The sequence below is a fragment of the Somniosus microcephalus genome, unplaced genomic scaffold (genome assembly GCF_052327205.1).
Source record: "Somniosus microcephalus isolate GS21.2 unplaced genomic scaffold, FLI_Smic_1.0 unresolved_chr3, whole genome shotgun sequence".
Lineage (NCBI taxonomy): Eukaryota > Metazoa > Chordata > Chondrichthyes > Squaliformes > Somniosidae > Somniosus > Somniosus microcephalus.
This window is the reverse complement of record NW_028225181.1, coordinates 7,765,290-7,784,220: the sequence shown is the minus strand read 5'-3', so window position 1 is coordinate 7,784,220 and position 18,931 is coordinate 7,765,290.

The following is an 18,931-nucleotide window of genomic DNA, read 5'->3' as shown; positions in this document are numbered from 1 at the left end:
GGCAGAACCAGTGGATGTGGTGTATTTGGACTTTCAGAAGGCTTTCAATAAGGTCTCGCATATAGGATTAACGTGCTAAGTTAAAGCACATGGGATTGGGGGAAAGGTACTGACTTGGATAGAGAACTGGTTGGCAGACAGCAAGCGAAGAGTTGGAATAAATGGATGTTTTTCCAAGTGGCAGGCAGTGACGAGTGGGGTACCGCAGGGATCGGTGCTAGGACCCCAGCTATTCGTAAAATATATTAATGATCTAAACAAGGGAACTAGATGTAATATCTACAAGTTTGCAGATGACACAAAGCTGAGTGGGCGTGTGTGCTGTGAGGAGGATGCAGAGAAGCTCCAGTATGATTTGGACTGGTTGGGTGTTTGGGCAGATGCATGGCAGATGCAGAAAAATGTGGATAAATGCGAGGTCATCCAATTTGGTGGCAAAAACAGGCAGACAGATTATTATCTGAACGGCAATAGATTGGGAAAAGGGGATGTGCAACGTCACCTGGGTGTCCTTGTGCACCAGTCGCTGAAGGTAAGCATGCAGGTGCAGCAGGTGGTTAAGAAGGCAAATGGTGTGTTTGCCTTCATAGCGAGAGGATTCGAGTAGAGTAGCAAGAACGTATTGCTGCATTTGTACAGGGCATTGGTGAGACCACACTTTGAGTAATGTGTGCAGTTTTGGTCGCCTTATCTGAGGAAGGATATTCTTGCAACAGAGGGAGTGCAGCGATGGTTCATCAGGCTGATACCTGGCATGGCAGGAATGATGTATGAGGAGAGATTGGGTCGATTGTGCTTGTACTCGCTGGAGTTTAGAAGAATGAGAGGGGATCTCATTGAAACTTATAAAATTCTGATAGGACTGGAAAGACTAGATGCAGGAAGGATGTTCCCGATGGTCGGGGAGTCCAGAACCAGGGGTCACAGTCTTAGGATAAGGGGAAGGCCATTTAGGAAAGAAATGAGGAGTAATTTCTTCACCCAGAGAGTAGTGAACCTGTGGAATTCTCTACCACAGAAGGAAGTAGAGGCCAATACATTAAATATATTCAAGAAGGAGTTGGATATATTTCTTAAGGCTAAAGGGATCAAAGGATATGGGGAGAAAGCAGGGACAGGGTACTGAATTTGGATGACCAGCCATGATCGCATTGAATGGTAGAGCAGGCTCGAGGGGCCGAATGGCCTACTCCTCCTATCTTCTATGTTTCTATGTTTCTGTCCCATTCATTTCTCCAGCACTATTTTTTTACCAATACGATTTCCTTTAAGTCCTCCTTCTCAGTGGACCCTTGGCTCCCTAACATTTCTGGGTAGATATTTGTGACCTCCTCCATGAATACAGGTACTATCCTTAAATTTCTTTGTTAGCCATGGTTGGGCTGTATTTACTTTTGTGTTTTTTGCACCAGAAAGGAATGTATAACTGTTGAATTTCATACATTCATTCCTTAAATGTTAGCCCTTGCCTATCCACCGTCATGCCATTTAAAGAAGCTCCCCAATCTATCATGGCCAACTCAATCCTCATACCTTCAGAGTTTCCTTTAATTAGATTTAGGCTCCTGGGCGTCAAAGGTGGTGGTGAGGGTGCAGTTGAGCAGTTCGAAAGCTGTATACATGTCGTGCTGAATGAAGGGCCAGAGGGTGGACATACAGAATTCCATAAGTGCAGTTGTAAGAGAGTTGGGAAATCCTGAATAAATAATATCAATCAAAAATACAAGCTCTAATGATCTATTAAGAATCGCTAATAAATAATATCAATCTATAATTAAAATATTAAAGATCTATTACACATCCAAAATAACATCGATAAATAATGTAAATATTAAAGATCGTTTACAAATCCTTAATAAATAACATCAATCGTAATGCAAATATTAAAGATCTTTTACAAATCCTTAATAAATAAAATGCATCAATATTGCAAATATTAAAGATATGTTACAAATCATTATATGATTTACATCGATCAATAATGCAAACATTAAAGATCATTTACAGAGCCTTAACAAATAATATCGATCAATAATAAAAATATTAAAGATTTATTGCTAATCCTTAATAAATGATATCAATCAATAATGTAAACATCAAAGAACTATAACAAATCTTTAATAAATAACATTAATCAATAATGCAAATATTAAAGATCTATTACAAATTCTTGTATAATTAACATTGATCAAAATTGCAAATATTAAAGATCTTTTAGAAATCCTTAATAAATAACATTGATCAATAATGCAAATAGTAAAGATCTATGACAAGTCCTTAATAAATAATATCGATCAATAATACAATTATTAAAGGTTTATTGCAAATCCTTAATAAATAATATCGAGCCACCATGTAAATATTAAATAGCTATTACAAATCCTTAATAAGTAATATCAATCAATAACGCAATAATTAAAGATTTATTATAAATCCTTATATAATTCACATCAATCAATATTGCAAATATTAAAGACCTTTTACAAATCCTTAATAAAAAATATCGACCAATAATGCAATTCTTAAAGAGCTACTGCAAATCCATAATAAATAATATTAATAAATAATGCAGAAATCAATTATCTATTACAAATCCTTAATAAATAAAATTGATCAATAATGTAAGTATTAAAAATCTATTACCAATCATTAATAAATAAAATCTATCCATAATGGAAATTTAAAAGATTTATTACTAATCCTTAATACATAATAACAATGAATAATGCAAATATCAAAGAGCTATTATAAATCCTTAAAAAATAATATCGATCAATAATACAAATATTAAAGATCTATTTCAAATCCTTAATAAATAATGTCAACAAATAATGCAAATATCAAAGATCCATTACAATTGCTTAATAAATAACATCACTCAATAATGCAAATATTAAAAAGATCTATTACAAATCGTTGATATATAAGTTGGATCATTAATGCAAATTTTAACGATCTACTACAAATCCATATTATGTAACATGGATCATTAACGTAAATATTAAAGATCTATTAAAAGCCTTTAATAACTTTCCTCAAACAATAATGGAAATATTAAAGTTACATTGCAAATCCTAAATAAATAACACAATCAATAACTCAAGCATTATATTTCTATTACAAATGCTTACCAAATAATATCAACCAATAATACAAATATTAACGATCTATTTCAAATCCTTAATGAATAACATCAACCAATAAACATCAATCAGTAATAAAAATATTAAAGAGTTATTACAAATCCTTAATAAATAATATCAATCAATAATGCAGATTTTAAAGATCTAATATAAATCTTTAATGAATAATATCCCTCAATAATGCAAACATTAAAGTGTGGCGATTCCACCGGATGTCCCTACATATATAACTAGCTGCAGTGCCCGGCGGTGCCGAGGCTTTTTCGAGGGCATGTTGTTGTTTGAAGAGAGAGAGAGAGCGACTGGGGGGAAGAGAGAGAGCGACTGGGGGGAAGAGAGAGAGCGACTGGGGGGAAGAGGGGGGGAAGGGGAGGGGGGAAGGGGAGGGGGAAGGGAAGGAGGGGAGGGGGAAGAGGGGGGGAAGGGGAGGTGGGAAGAGGGGTGGAAGGGGAGGAAGGGGAGGGGGGAAGGGGAGGGGGGAAGGGGAGGGGGGAAGAGGAGGGGGGAGGAGGGGGGAAGAGGAGGGAAGGGGAGGGGGGAGGGGGGAAGGGGAGGGGGAAGGGGGGAATGGGAGGGGGGAAGGGGGGAAGGGGAGGGAAGGGGGGAAGGAGAGGGTGGAAGGGGAGGGGAGGGGGGAAGGGGGGGAGGGGGGGGAAGGGGGAGGGGGGAGGGGAGTGGGGGAAGGGGCCGTTGCCTCGGGTAACGTGACACCGGGGCGGTGGTGGGGGTGAGGAACTTAGCAGAAGCCATGGGAATATTAACTAGCTCGGGCCTGGCTGGGCAAGAAAGGCCCAGGCTTTGAGGCCTAACAAAAGCGGGAAGAGGTAGGAAAAAGAATCTTCAGGATAGAGAAAATATTTACAAATGAATGAAGTTTTTTTTTGAACAATTTAATAAAAGCAATTTTATTTTGCTGGAAATGTATATTTGAAAAGAAAGACGCAGAAAGCAGGAAAAAGAATGGAAGCAAGATGGCGGCTACTCACCTCCGTTCAGAACGATAAGGCCCGCCCACACACCCACCGATTGGTCGACCGTCAGGTCACCAAAGCGTAGGATTGGCCAACCGTCCCATCACTCGACCATAGGAGGGCCCGGCTGCACGTGCCAGGAACCTGGCGTACGATTGGTCGACCTCGAGGTCACTCTGTTGCTAATGAGTGGATAATGAGATGCTAATGAGCGGAATTTTGAAGGTTTTTCGGATACCGCGGGCGCAATTTTTGTCCGGCCGAAACGTAAATACGCTTACCATCGTTTTGGAATGGTGAGCTTTCCTCCAACGTAACGCACGCGTAGGTATGCTCTGTAACTTTCGAGCGCATAGCCAGACAGACGCACACCCGAGGACAGACAGAAGGACAGACAGAAGGACAGGCAGAAGGACAGACAGATAGACAGACAGACAGATAGACAGAAGTATCCGTTTATATATATAGATGTACATAATTCACTTTAACCTAACTGTATGTATATTACTTACCTGTTTGGGCCGTAGCCCCTTTAACTTACCTGTTTGGGCCATTGCCCCTTTAAGACGTGTCCTAATGCACTGTTGTCACGTCACGCATCACGTGACATACGCGTGGCGGCCGCCGGCCTGGCTCGGCATCCCGTAACAGCCGCCGGCACAGCTAGGCCTACCGCGCCCGCGACTTCGGCCGCATCGGCCAGCCGCAGTGCCGGGTGCCTCCCTCTCTCGTGACTTCGGCTGCAACGGCCAGCCACAGCAATGCGCTGACGCAACGGCGCAGGTCACGTGACCGCCCAAGCGCGGGCAAACGCGCTAACGTCACGACGCGATCACGTGACCAAACAAGCGCGGGAAAACGCGGCCAAGCTTGATGACGTCATCATGCTCTCCACAGGACTGCGGACTCAGTCCTCATGGCATCCCCACTGGGGAAAGACCTACTTCACAGTGCTCCTGCATCCAGCCGCCTTACCTGCTGTATTTCGTCTGTTCTTGTAAATAAACAACTTCTAGATTGTTCTCCTGAAGTTGAATTCGATTATTTAGTAGGCATTCGTTCAATACCTGCTGAGGTCAACCCGAATTCCTACAATTGGTGACCCAACGACGTGAGTACGGGAGCTCATCAATTCCTACACTACAATTGGTGACCCCTTATCCGTGAACGATTTTCACGGAAGCAACGCGCAGCCTGAACCTCGTCTTCACAGAAGACGACAGATGAACAGCTGGTGAACACCAATTCCTAGATTGGCGCCCCTGCCTTTGCGAACGTATTCGCAAAGGAAGTGCAGCCTGGAGGTGATCCCGTTTTTCACGGACAAAACGCAGCCGGACCCCGATTTTTGAGAACAATTTCACAAAAGAAGCTCGCCATGGAAGCACCAGCCGGTCCGCATCGCTACCGCAATTCAGGGAGAAACAACCGCCCTCATGCTTTGTAAAGGTAGAAGCCCTGTTCGCTGAAAACATCGATACGTCGCAGACCACGCACTTGCTTACGGTCTCCGTAGTCGACTTTTCTACCGCCACGTGGGTTGTCCGCCTCTACGTCCAACGCAACAACAAGTATAAATCTCTCCAAGCACGGGGTACAGCATGTTCGGGCCCACAAGATTGGAGCGCACCCTACGGGGATACCATGAGGACGCACCCCCACGACCCACAAGGACTCGCTCCTCATGAACCACGAGGACGCACTCCTCACGACCCACGATGACCATCATTCGTGAACCACGAGGACCCATCCCTCATGAAACGTGAAGACTCATGCCCAGCCGACAACACACCAGCCCGTCAGCCTGCTGGTTGTGTTACCTACCACACTTTTCGGCGTGACAAGAAGCATGCCGCCCACTGGCTGTTTTCTCCTAAAGCAAGAACAACTACAAGTGTTGCCGCCCTCCAGGCAGAGTTTACCCCTACCGAAATTCACAACAACCTGGTAGCTGCCGCCCTTTCTCCAGTTTTCTCCTTAACAAACGCAAACATCTACTGATGCTGCAAACGTCGAGGACGGGTCCAACGGGCATCTCGTGGCCGTGATCAGCCACGTGAAAGTAGCTGTCCTCACCGATCACTGATCAAAGCAGCAACTTTTCACCCTCCGTTGTGTTATCTGTTCTGCCTGTGTGTAGAAAGAGACACTGAAGACAGGAGTTGGTTTCATAGGTGTTTACTAAACAAAGTCTGGAGGGGAACTAACTGATACAACACAATATACAGGCTTATATAGCCCAAGTGGCCATTACCGGCATTACAGTACATATGGGGCTCTTAAAGGCACATACACTACAATTCCTCCCCTTTTAGCCAACCAGTACATAATATTTAAGTAATTATTAATTACATGTTACAAGAAAAATAATCTACACATTGCTGCAGTTAATTAATTATAAGTCAGGCTTCCTGACTCGGTCCGGATAACGCCTCGGTGGTGTAGTAGTTTCTGGTGGAGTAGTAGGTTCTTTTGGCAAGGCTGATTCGGCTTGAATGCCAGTGTCGGGTTCATCGGGTTCCAGTATCACCGGATCGGAGGTAGATATGGGTATCTCTACTTCATCGTTAGGCGTATAGAGCTGTGGTGTAGGTTGTCCCTTTTCGGATGACTCTATGATTTGGTCAGCATGGCGCCTTATTATGCTTTCTCCGATGTCCACGGTATACATCAGCGGTCCTAGTCATGTGCAGATAGTTCCAGGTTGCCATTTCTCGGTACGGTAGTCCTGGGCCAAAACTTGTTGACCTATCTGGAAGGTTCTAGTTGGCCTTTCATTCATGCCTTGAAATTGCCGGTTCTCCACGTCCCTTCTGATGTTGGGCTTGATCAAATCCAGCCGGCATCTTAGGCTTCTATTGAAGAACATCATGGCGGGAGTTTGGTTTGTAACCATATGTGTTGCATTCCTGTATGCGAACAAGAAGTTATCCACCTTGTGCTGAAGTTTTATGTCTTCATTACCCATGGCCTTTATGGCCTTCTTGAAGGTCTGGACAAACCTTTCAGCCAATCCATTGGTGGCGGGATGGTATGGGGCAGACGTGTAGTGCTTAACCCCATTGTTTATTAAGAACTTCCTGAATTCTTCGGACACAAATTGCGGTCCATTATCAGAACAGATCTGCTCCAGCAGCCCATTCCTGGCAAATATGGTCCTTAATACTGTAATGTTTTTTTCCGTGGTTTTGCAGGACATCTTTATTACCTCCGGCCACTTGGAGCGTGCATCAACTGCGATTAAGAACATTGAGTCCATAAATGGACCAGCAAAGTCGATGTGTACTCTTTGCCAGGGAGATGAGGGCCACTCCCATGGATGTAGAGGGGCTTGGGGTGGAGCGTTTTGGACCTTCTGGCATCCTAGGCAGCTCTTGTACATTTCTTCGATGTCTGCATCGATACCTGGCCACCATACAAACGCCCTGGCTAGGTTCTTCATTTTCACTCCACCCAGATGCCCCTCATGAAGCTCCTTTAGAACTTTATCCTGGAGTTTAGGTGGAATCACCACTCTGGATCCACACATCAAGGTTCCTCGGCACACTGACAGCTGTTCTCTTCTTTGCGAGAATGCTGGCAACAGTGGTTCACCATGTGCTGGCCATCCCTTCACTGTTAAATCGTAGACTCGTGAGAGAGTCGGGTCATTTCTAGTTTCCCTTTCAATGGCAGAATTTGTTACTGGTAGACATTCGACTATGGTAGAGTGGTAAATCTCCACTGGGTCTACGGTAGGTGCTTCTTCTACCATTGGCAACGGTAGGTGCGATAACCCGTCAGCATTCCCATGCTGTTTTGATCCTTTGTATTCTATGTTGTATTGGTGTGCCCCTCGAAAAAGGGACCACCACTGTAGCCTTTGCGCTGTCATAATGGGAACACGCTTTTTAGGGTTGAATATGGAGATGAGGGGTTGATGGTCAGTCAACAAGGTAAATTTTTGTCCGTGTAGTTAATGGTTGAATTTCTTCACTCCCCATACCAGGCTGAGTGCTTCCCTGTTGATTTGGGCATAGTTACGCTCAGCTGAGTTCAATGAGCGTGACGCAAAAGCTATCGGCCGTTCCGAGCCATCAGGGAATTTATGCGATAATACTGCTCCTATGACGTGAGGGGATGCATCGCACGCCAGTCTGATTGACAGTGATGGGTTGTAATGAGCCAAAACTTCTTTGGACGTGATTAAGTCTTTGCATTTATGGAAGGCACGTTTACAGTCTTTGCTCCATTTCCAAATTACTCCTGTTTGTAGCAGTTCATTAAGAGGGTGTAGAAGAGTTGATAAGTTCGGTAAAAATGTATGATCGTAATTTATTAATCCCAGGAACGACCTTAATTGTGAAACATTTTCAGGTGCTGGGGCTTTTATGACCGCTTCAATTTTTTCAGGTGACTTATGCAACCCTTCCTTATTAATTATGTGGCCACAATATGATATTTGATTTTGGAAAAATTCGCACTTGGGGCGATTTGCTCGTAGGCCCCGTTCTCTCAGCCTAGTGAGCACCTGCTCCAAATTGGCAAGGTGCTCGTTGTCATTTTCTCCTGTTACAAGGATGTCGTCTAGGTAGCATTGAGTCCCCGGAATCCCTTGGAGGACTTGCTCCATAGCTCTTGGCCAGATAGCTGGAACGGATGCTACTCCGAAAACCAGTCGAATGTACTGGTACAGACCTTTGTGTGTATTTATCGTGAGATATTTTTTAGAGGCCTCTTCAACCACCATCTGTAGATATGCCTGTGCCAAGTCAATTTTGGGGAAACGTTTCCCTCCGGATAGTGAGGCGAAGATATCTTCTATCCTCGGAAGAGGATACTGTACCGTGTGAAGGATCGGGTTTACAGTCACCTTGAAGTCTCCACAGATGCGAATTTTTCTCTGTTCTTCGGATTTATCATTATTCAATGCTTTCTTCATGACTGGAACGATGGGTGTTACCCACTCGCTCCAATCTATTTTGAATAATACGCCTGCCTCCTCCAAATTCTCCAGCTCTGCCTCGACTGCTGAACGAATTGCGTATGGCACTGGTCTTGCCTTAAAAAACTTGGGAATTGCTGCATCTTCCACTTTTATTGAGGCGGTGATGCCTTTCAAGTTTCCTAGTTTCTCTTAAAACACTTCTTTGGCTTTGGCCAAGATGTCTTTCTATCGTTCAGGTATGACGTCATCATCGTTTTTTTCTTACTGGTCACCATCAGTGCCTGAATGGAGTGCCAGTCTAAACGTATTTTCCTGATCGATTCACGTCCCAACAGCGGTGGACCACCATCTTGTAGAATGTATAAATACAACTTTTGTATTTCCTTGCCGTTGTATACAACAGGCACCCTTATTTTTCCTTTGGGGTATACTTTCTGCCCCGTAGATGTTTTCAAGATAATGGATGTGTCTTTTAAAGGTATATGCGGAAATAGCCGCTCGTAATCCCGTCGATTTTTGACGGTCAGAGCTGATGCTGTATCTAGCTCCATTTTAACTGGGGACCCTGCTATCGTGAGGGTAACATAAATGGTCTGGTAATCATCTTTTGCAATAACATTATGTAATTTGAGACAGCTTAGTCTCTTGTTTTCGGAGTCGCTATCGCTCTTCTGGTCTTCAGAGCTACTGTCCGTCATCATTTGTACCTTTCTGCACTTTACTTTATTGATTTATTTTTTCCTGTCTGTGGATTTTTTTTGTCCAGATCGGCATACCCGTGCAATGTGTCCAATCCTTCTGCATTGCCTGCATGCTTTGTCCTTGAACCAGCAGTCCCTCTGGTCATGGGTGGATCTGCTGCAGCGATAACATCTCTCGAAACTCTGTGTCATTTCATGGGTGCCGAAGTCCTGTGTCTTTTGTTGTATCTCTGCAGCTCCTCTTGCGGCTGCTTCGTATGATACAGCCATACTGAAAACCTTGTCCAGTGTTAAATCTTTTTCAGAAAGCAGCCTTTTCTGTGTTCCTTCACTTAAGAGACCACAGACTAATTTGTCTCGAAGATAATCTGCTAGTCCTGCCCCGAATTGGCAGTGTTTTGATAGCTTTCTTAATTCGGTGAGGTAATCAGCGTTACTTTCATTCTTGTGTTGATTTCTCTTGAAGAATTTGAATCGTTCCTCTATCAGCAGCGGTGTTGGGTTTAAGTGCTCCTGTAGGGTATCAACAATTTCTTTAAAATTCTTGTCCTTTGTTTTGGCTGGAGTGATTAAATTTCGTAACAGCCCGTATGTCTTTGCGCCCATTAGATTTAGCAGCACTGAAGCTTTTTTTTCATCGTCTATTCCATTTGCGGTGCAATATACCTCCACTCTTTCCACATATGTGGTCCAATCCTCTATCTCGTTATCAAAAGCATCAATATTGCCAGACTTAGGCATCCTAGAAATAAAATGGCGCTTCCCACGCTTTTCTTTCTTTTTAGCCGAAAAGATATGGCGCTTCCCGCGCTTCCCCGCCGCTGCTGCCGAAGACAAAGCTGTTTCCCGTGGTTTCCGTTCTTTTTATTTATTTACTTACAGTTGGAGACGCGTTCACGCCGGACTCTCTCTCTCTAGTTCTGAACGCCGACCTGCTTGCAGCGCCGGCCATCTCCCGAGTGCTCCCTCCCCGTCTGTTACTGCTTGCCTCCGCTTTCGCTGCTTGGCCAAGCTGTAGAGCCAGCCGCTGGAGCCCCAGCCCGACGCCCAGGAAGGATTATTGCAGTACCTGCCACGAGCTTGGCTAGCTGGTGAAACCACAGCTTTCTCTTTTTCTTGATTTTTATTCAACTTTGGACGCCAGAGGAATCGATGTCCTTGAGGTGCTGCCGAATTGCAGCGAAGTCCGTTTCCAATTCGTCGCCACTGTTGTGTCTGTGTGTTGATAGAGACACTGAAGACAGGAGATGGTTTCATAGGTGTTTACTAAACAAAGTCTGGAGGGGAACTAACTGATACAACACAATATACAGGCTTATATAGCCCGAGTGGCCATTACCGGCATTACAGTACATATGGGGCTCTTAAAGGCACATACACTACATTATCGTCGTAGCACTATGGCACGCACCATTCCGTGTGTTCCAGCCTTCCGAAGGTTTTGCTCACCTGTCGGCGAGTTCACCGACCTCGCCTGTCAAGCCCTTCTGGATCGCTTGTTTGGCATTCCTGCAGAGTTCGTCAGAACAAGGACTTGTTTCAACATCAACAGAGACATCACCCGCGTCCGCCCAACCTGCCCATCACTTTGACAAGGCCTGCTGTTGTGCACATCTCCATGGTCCTTCACCTGATGGATACATTTTATTCGCCATGACGAGCGTAAGGATCCGCTTACGACCAGCATCTTCAGAACTGGCCCACCAAGTTGAGACAGTACGACCGCCGAGACCACCAGCTCGTCAGACCATCTCATCTTTGGACTTTCTTTAAAGCAGATTCTGGGGGGGGCGCATGTGGCAGTTCCACCGGGTGTCCCTTACATATATAATGTACATATTTCACTTTAACCTAACTGTATGTATATTACTTACCTGTTTGGGCCGTTGCTCCTTTAACTTACCTGTTTGGGCCGTTGCCCCTTTAAGACGTGTCTTAACGCACTGACGTGACGTCACGCATCACGTGATGTATGCGCGGCGGCCGCCGGCACGGTCAGCATCCCGTAATGGCCGCCGGCACAGCTCGGCCTACCGTGCCCGCAACTTCGGCCGCATCGGCCAGCTGCAATGCCAGGTGCCACCTGCTCTCGCGACTTCGGCCACAACGGCCAGCCACAGCAATGCACCGACGCAACGGCACAGGTCACGTGACCACCCAAGCGCGGGCAAACGCGCTAACATCACGACGTGATCACGTGACCACACAAACGCGGCCGAGCGTGATGATGTCATCACACTCTCCACAGGACTGCGGACTCAGTCCTCGTGGTGTCCCCACTGGGGAAAGACCTACTTCGCAGTGCTCCTGCATCCAGCTGCCTTACATAGAGTCATAGAGTTATACAGCACAGAAAGAGGCCCTTCAGCCCATCGTGTCCGCGCCGGCCATCAAGCCCTGTCTAATCTAATCCCATTTTCCAGCATTTGGTCCGTAGCCTTGCATGCTATGGCATTTCAAGTGCTCATCCAAATGCTTCTTGAATGTTGTGAGGGTTCCTGCCTCTACCACCCTTTCAGGCAGTGAGTTCCAGATTCCAACCACCCTCTGGGTGGAAAAAGTTTTTCCTCAAATCCCCTCTAAACCTCCTGCCCCTTACCTTGAATCTATGCCCCCTTGTTATTGACCCCTCTACTAAGGGGAAAAGTTCCTGTCCATCTACGCCCCTCATAATTTTGTATACCTCAATCAGGTCCCCCCTCAGCCTTCTCTGCTCCAAGGAAAACAACCCCAGCCTGTCCAGTCTTTCTTCATAGCTGAAGTGCTCCAGCCCAGGTAACATCCTGGTAAATCTCCTCTGCACCCTCTCCAAAGCAATCATATCCTTTCTATAGTGTGGCGACCAGAACTGCACACAGTACTCCAGCTGTGGCCTTACCAGCGTTTTGTACAGCTCCTTCATAATCTCCCTGCTCTTAAATTCTATGCCTCGGCTAATGAAGGCAAGTATCCCATATGCCTTTTTAACTGTATTTTGTCTGTTCTTGTAAATAAACAACTTCTAGATTGTTCTCCTGAAGTCGAACTCGATTATTTCGTAGGCCTTCGTTCAATACCTGCTGAGGTCAACCCGAATTCCTACAAAAGATCTATTCCAATCATTAACAAATAATATCAATCAGTAATTCAATTGTTAAAGATCTAGTGCAAATCCATAAAAATTATAGCAATAAACCATGCAAATATAAAAGATCTATTACAAATCATTAATAAATAATAAAAATATCAAAGATCTATTACAAATCCTTAATAAATAATAACAATCAGTAAAGCAAATATTAATGATCTATTACAAAGCTTTAATAAATACCATCAATCAATAATGCAATTATTAAAGAATAATTACAAATCCTAAGTTAATAATAATAATGCAAATATTAAAGGTCTATTACAAATCCTTAATAAATAACATCAATCAAACATAGAAACATAGAAGATAGGAGCAGGAACAGGCCATTCGGCCCCTCGAGCCTGCTCCACCATTCAATGAGATCATGGCTGATCATCCAAACTTAGTACCCTGTCCCTGCTTTCTCCCCATATCCCTTGATCCCTTTAGCCTTAAGAAATATATCTAACTCCTTCTTGAATATATTTAATGAATTGGCCTCCACTGCCTTCTGTGATAGAGAATGCCACAGGTTCACCACTCTCTGGGTGAAGAAATTCCTTCTCATCTCTGTGCGAAATGGCATACCCCTTATCTTTAGACTGTGACCCCTGGTTCTAGACTCCCCTGCCATCGAGAACATCATTCGTGCATCCAGACTGTCTCGTCCTGTTAGAATTTTATAAGTTTCAATGAGATCCCCTCTCATTCTTCTATACTCCAGCGTGTATAAGCCCAATCAACCCAATCTCTCCTCATACGTCATTCTTGCCATGCCAGGTATCAGTCTGGTGAATCTTCGCTGCAATCCCTCCAAGGCAAGAACATCCTTCCTCAGATAAGGCGACACAAACTGCAGACAATAATCAAGGTGTGGTCTCACCAAGTCCCTCTACAACTGCAGCAAAGCATTCTTCTCCCTGTACTCGAATCCTCTCACTACGAAGGTCAACGTAACATTTGCCTTCTTAACCGCATGCTGCACCTGCATGCTTACTTTCAGCGACTGTTGCACAAGTACACCCAGATCTCATTGCACTTCCCCTTCCCCCAATCTATTGCCGTTCAGATAATAATCTGCCTTCCTGTTTGTGCCACCAAAGTGGAAAACCTCGCATTTATCCACATTATACAGCATCTGCCATACATCTGCCCAATTACCCAACCTGTCCAAATCATACTGGAGTTTCTCTGAATCCTCCTCACAGCACACATGCTCACCCAGCTTTGTGTCGTCTGCAAACTTGGAGATATTATATCTAATTCCCTCGTCTAGATCATTAACATATATTGTGAATATCTGGGGTCCTAGCACAGCTCCCTGTAGTACCCCACTAGTCACTGCCTGCCACTCAGAAAAAGAGCCGTTTATTCCAACTCTTTGCTTCCTGTCTGCCAGCCAGTTTTCTATCCAAATCAGTATCTTGCCCCCAATCCCATGTGCTTTAACTTTACACGCTAATCTCTTATGCAGGACCTTATCAAATATTAAAGAACTATTACAAATCCTAAATAAATGTCAATCCATAAATCAAATATTTAAGTTCTATTGCAAATGCATAATAAATAACATTGATCAATAATGTAAATATTTAAGATCTATTGCAATTCCTCAATAATTATCATCAATCCATAAAGCAAATGTTGTGGATCTATTACAAATCCTTAATAAATAACGTCAGTCAATAATAAAAATATAAAAGATCTATTACAAATCCTTAATAATTATCAGCAATCAATCATGCAAATATTACAGATCTATTGCAAATCCTAAATAAATAATACAATCAATAACTCAAGTATTAAAGTTACATTACAAATCCTTAATAAATAGCATCAGTCAATAATAAAAGTATTAACGATCTATTTCAAATCCTTAATAAATAACACCAACCAATAAAGCAAATATCATAGATCGATAACAAATTTTTAATACATAACATCAATCAATAATACAAATAATAAAGATTTATTGCAAATCTTTAATAAATACGAAATAAATAATGTCAACCAGTAATGCAAATATTAAAGACTATTACAATTACTTAAAAAAAACAACCAATAAGGCAAATATTAATGATCTCTTACAAAGCCTTAATAAATAACATTGATCTATAATGCAAATATTAAAGATCTATTGCAAATGAATAAAAAATAATATCCATCCTTACTGCAAATATTCATGATCTATTGCAAATGAATAAAAAATAATATCCATCCATAATGCAAATATTCAAGATCTATTATAAATCCATAACAATTAATATCAATCAATAATGCACATATTAAAGATCTGTTACAAAGCCTTAATAAATAACTTCAATCAATAACGCAAATATTGAAGATCTATTGCAATTCCTTGATAATTATCTTCAATCAATAATGCAAATATTAAGGAACTGTTCCAAATCCTTAATAAATAACATCAGTTGCTTGCGCATATATTAAAGGTCTATTACAAATCCACAATAAATAATTTAAATCAATCATTAAAATATTCAACATCTTTTACAATTCCATTTAAATAATTTCGATCAATAATGCAAATATTAAAGATCTATTACAAATGCATAACACATTATAGTTATCAATAATTCAAATATTAAAAATCTATTGTAAATCCATAATTAGTAATATCAATCAATAATGCAAATATTGAATATATGTTGCAAATATATAACGTTACATCTGCTCAGTAATGAAAAGTATATTATGGTTAATAGTATGTAATATGTACAGCATAGAATTACAAAGAATTTACAGCACAGAAACAGGCCATTCTGCCCAACTGGTCCTAACGTTGTTTATTCTCCACGACGAGACTCCACCCACAATTCTTCATCTAACCCTATCAATATATCGTTCGATTAATTTCTCCTTCATGTGCTTATCTATAATCTATGCTATTCGCCTCAACTTTTTCCGGTGTTAGCGAGTTCTGCATTCTCTCACTCTCTGGGTAATGAAGTTTCTCCTGAATTCCCTATTGGATTTTTAGTGACTATCTTATATTGATGTTATCCTTGATCTCGCCTCGCCCATAAATGGAAACATCTTCTATGCGTTTACATTCGTAATTTTAAAGACATCTATCAGGCCCCCCTCAGCCATCTCTTTTCTGGAGAAAAGAGCTTCAACCAGTTCAATCTTCTCTGAAAATGAGAACCTCTCAGTTCTGGTATCACCTTGTAAATACTTTTTCGCACCGTCTGCAGTACCTCTACATCCTTTTCTGTAATATGGAGAACATAACTGCCGACAGTGATGATCGAATACCTATCACAAATGACTCAGTTTGAAATCTGATCAGCCGTTCCTTCATCGTCGCTGGATCAAAATCCTGGTGCTCCCTCCCTAACAACACTGTGGGAGCACCTTCACCACCCGGACTGCAGCGGTTCAAGAAGGTGGCTCACTGCCACCTTCTCAAGGGCAAATAGGGATGGGCAATATATGCTGGCCATGACAGCGACGTTCACATGCCATGAATGAATAAAAAAAATAAAAGATACATAATAGTGATGTCAGAATTTCAATAAAAACTCCATATTTGAACCTCTACAATCAGGTTTCCACCCCTGCCACAGCCCTGAAGCTGTCTAATCAAAATCACAAACGAGAAGCGCCTTCGGAGGTTATCCTACATAAAGACACGAAATAAACACGGTGCAGTTTGTTTATAATGAAAATTACTTACTCAGGTAACCGAGAATCAGCAGTAGAGTCCACATCTCACCGGGTGATATTCTGGAAGTAATAACACGGAACTCGTATTAGAGAGATTTGAGGGGATGGGGAAATAGTGGAAACTTTAAATAGGGACCTGGACAGGGAATCAGTGGGTATATCTACTTATAATGTGTGAGCTCTCCTCTCTCCCTCACTGGAACCGCTACAGACAGAGGTGAGCTCCACCTCCTTACCTGTCCTTGATAAACACCAATTGCTTGACTCTCTTTCCAGTCTCCTGGTACAGACCCCTTTGTAATATTCTCACACAGATCTTTACTGAGCCCTGTATTGGGACAGGACAAGCGGCATACACACCCCTGAGCCCCTACTTCGCAACTGACAAACTTCTGAGCTTGTTCTAAAAGTCCATTCATGCACGACTGCTTACCAGAGTCTCCAAATGAGGTGCCGCTTTGTAAGATGCTGTGGGTTCAGATCACCTGCACCCTCCTCAGCCTCAGGTACAATCTGCTGTGAGCGATGTCGGACTCAGTGACAGCTCATCCACCAAAACCTCCCACATCAGAGACACGTGTGACTGAGGGCAGTGCTGGTTGGCTGACACATCATGTTATATAATATGGCAGGATCCATGCAAATTAAAGACTTTTAGTGAAATGATCTGAGCTAAACAAATAATTAAACATCTCTCCTGTGTCCATGGTAACCAACTGGGCTTTGCTGCTGTAAAATAACAGCCCAGTAATTCCGGGCACAACACGTGAGTATGGACGGGGTACTCACGCGTGTGCCCGGAGGAATTGCCAGTTTTCAGCATGCACAGCGCATGCGCTGAAAACCAGCATTTCCTGTCCTCTGACCCAAGGGGTTAAGAGGCAGAACACGCGAGACTGCACAGGCAGCGCGTGCGCAGTGAAATTCCTTTTTTTTTCAGAGTTGCGCGTGTGTAAAGGCCTCCAATCTTTACGCATTGAAAAACCACACGTAAGTACTCAGGCCTAGAAATTCAGTCGTGTTTGCGCCCACTTATTGGCTATAGAGTGGTATGCGCCGGAATTTATTTAGCGCCCGAAATTCAGTTGGTCCTTAACATCGGCGTTAGCCGGTAGCGCTGCGCCGGCACGGATGACATCATCGGTGTGCGCAGCGCCCCGGATCCAATGCGATTCCGTGCCGACCACCAAATTCAGTTGCGGCCACCTCGCCCGTGCCGGCCGCAAACAGCATTTGAAAAACGGTGCCTTGCAGCTCCGAGAGGCCAGCGCATAAAGGTGAAGGGGCGGCCGGCCGCTTTCCCGGCGGCCGCCTGGCCGCACCTCCCTCCCCGGACTCCTGCACCACCCCCCCGCGGCATTGGTGTCTGACTCCCGTGAGCCCGGCACTTCTCCATGGTGCCGGGCTCATTTGCCGGGGGAATCCAGCAGCGATCTCACGGCTGCAGGTAGCTCCTCCTTAAGAGAAGGAGGAGGCCTGCTGTACCCCAGCCTGCCGCACCGCATCGGCTGCCGCAGCGGCAGCTGGACGCCTGAAACTGACTTTCATCGCCCCAAGTGAGGCGGCCAAACCCTGCAATAGCGCCCGCCTCCGTCTTGGGCCGCCGCAACTGAATTTCAGGTGGGCGCTACGGGAATCCGGGCGAGCGCTAAATTTCGGGCGCTAAAGACCTGGCGCGGCGATACCAAATTTTTAGCCCTTAGTTTTTCAGGTAAGTGGTCTATTAATACAATTGAGAATTTTTTTTTCCAGAGGTTTGTTATTTTTAAAGAATTTACAGTAAGGTAAGTTTAGTTTTAGCCCCGATTTTTTATATAATTTATTTTTTCAAATTTTAAATTATTGTTTAAAATAGTTTTTCAGAGTTCTTTGTGGTTCATTTAAGTAGTGCAATGTTTTTTTAAATTTTCTTTCAGATTTAAGTGTGTTTTGGGGCCAGGAGTTTTCATGATTTTGACAGCTCTTACTGTCAAACTCATGAATGAACTTTTGCAACCTCCCATTGGTTGCCCTGTGCTCACGTGATCCCAGCCGGCTCATCGCACTAAGTACGCCACTGGGTCACGCACGCACAGCGTGGCAGGACCTCAAGCGGGCCAGTCAGAGGAAATACAGTGCGGGCCAGAATTAGAATGTCAGCACGCTGGGTAAGTGAACATCGGGGGCTTGCACTGGGGAGGGTCTGAGCATGTTGTGGTCAGTATTGGGGAATGGTCTGTGTTTATTGGAAATATAATTGGCATTAGAACATAACAAATCGGAGCAGGAGTAGGCCTTTTGGCCCCTCGAGCTTACTCCACCATTCAATAAGAAGATGACTGATCTTCGATCACAACTCCACCTTCCCGTGCTATCCCCATATAACTTGGTTCCCTTAGTGCCCAAAAATCTAC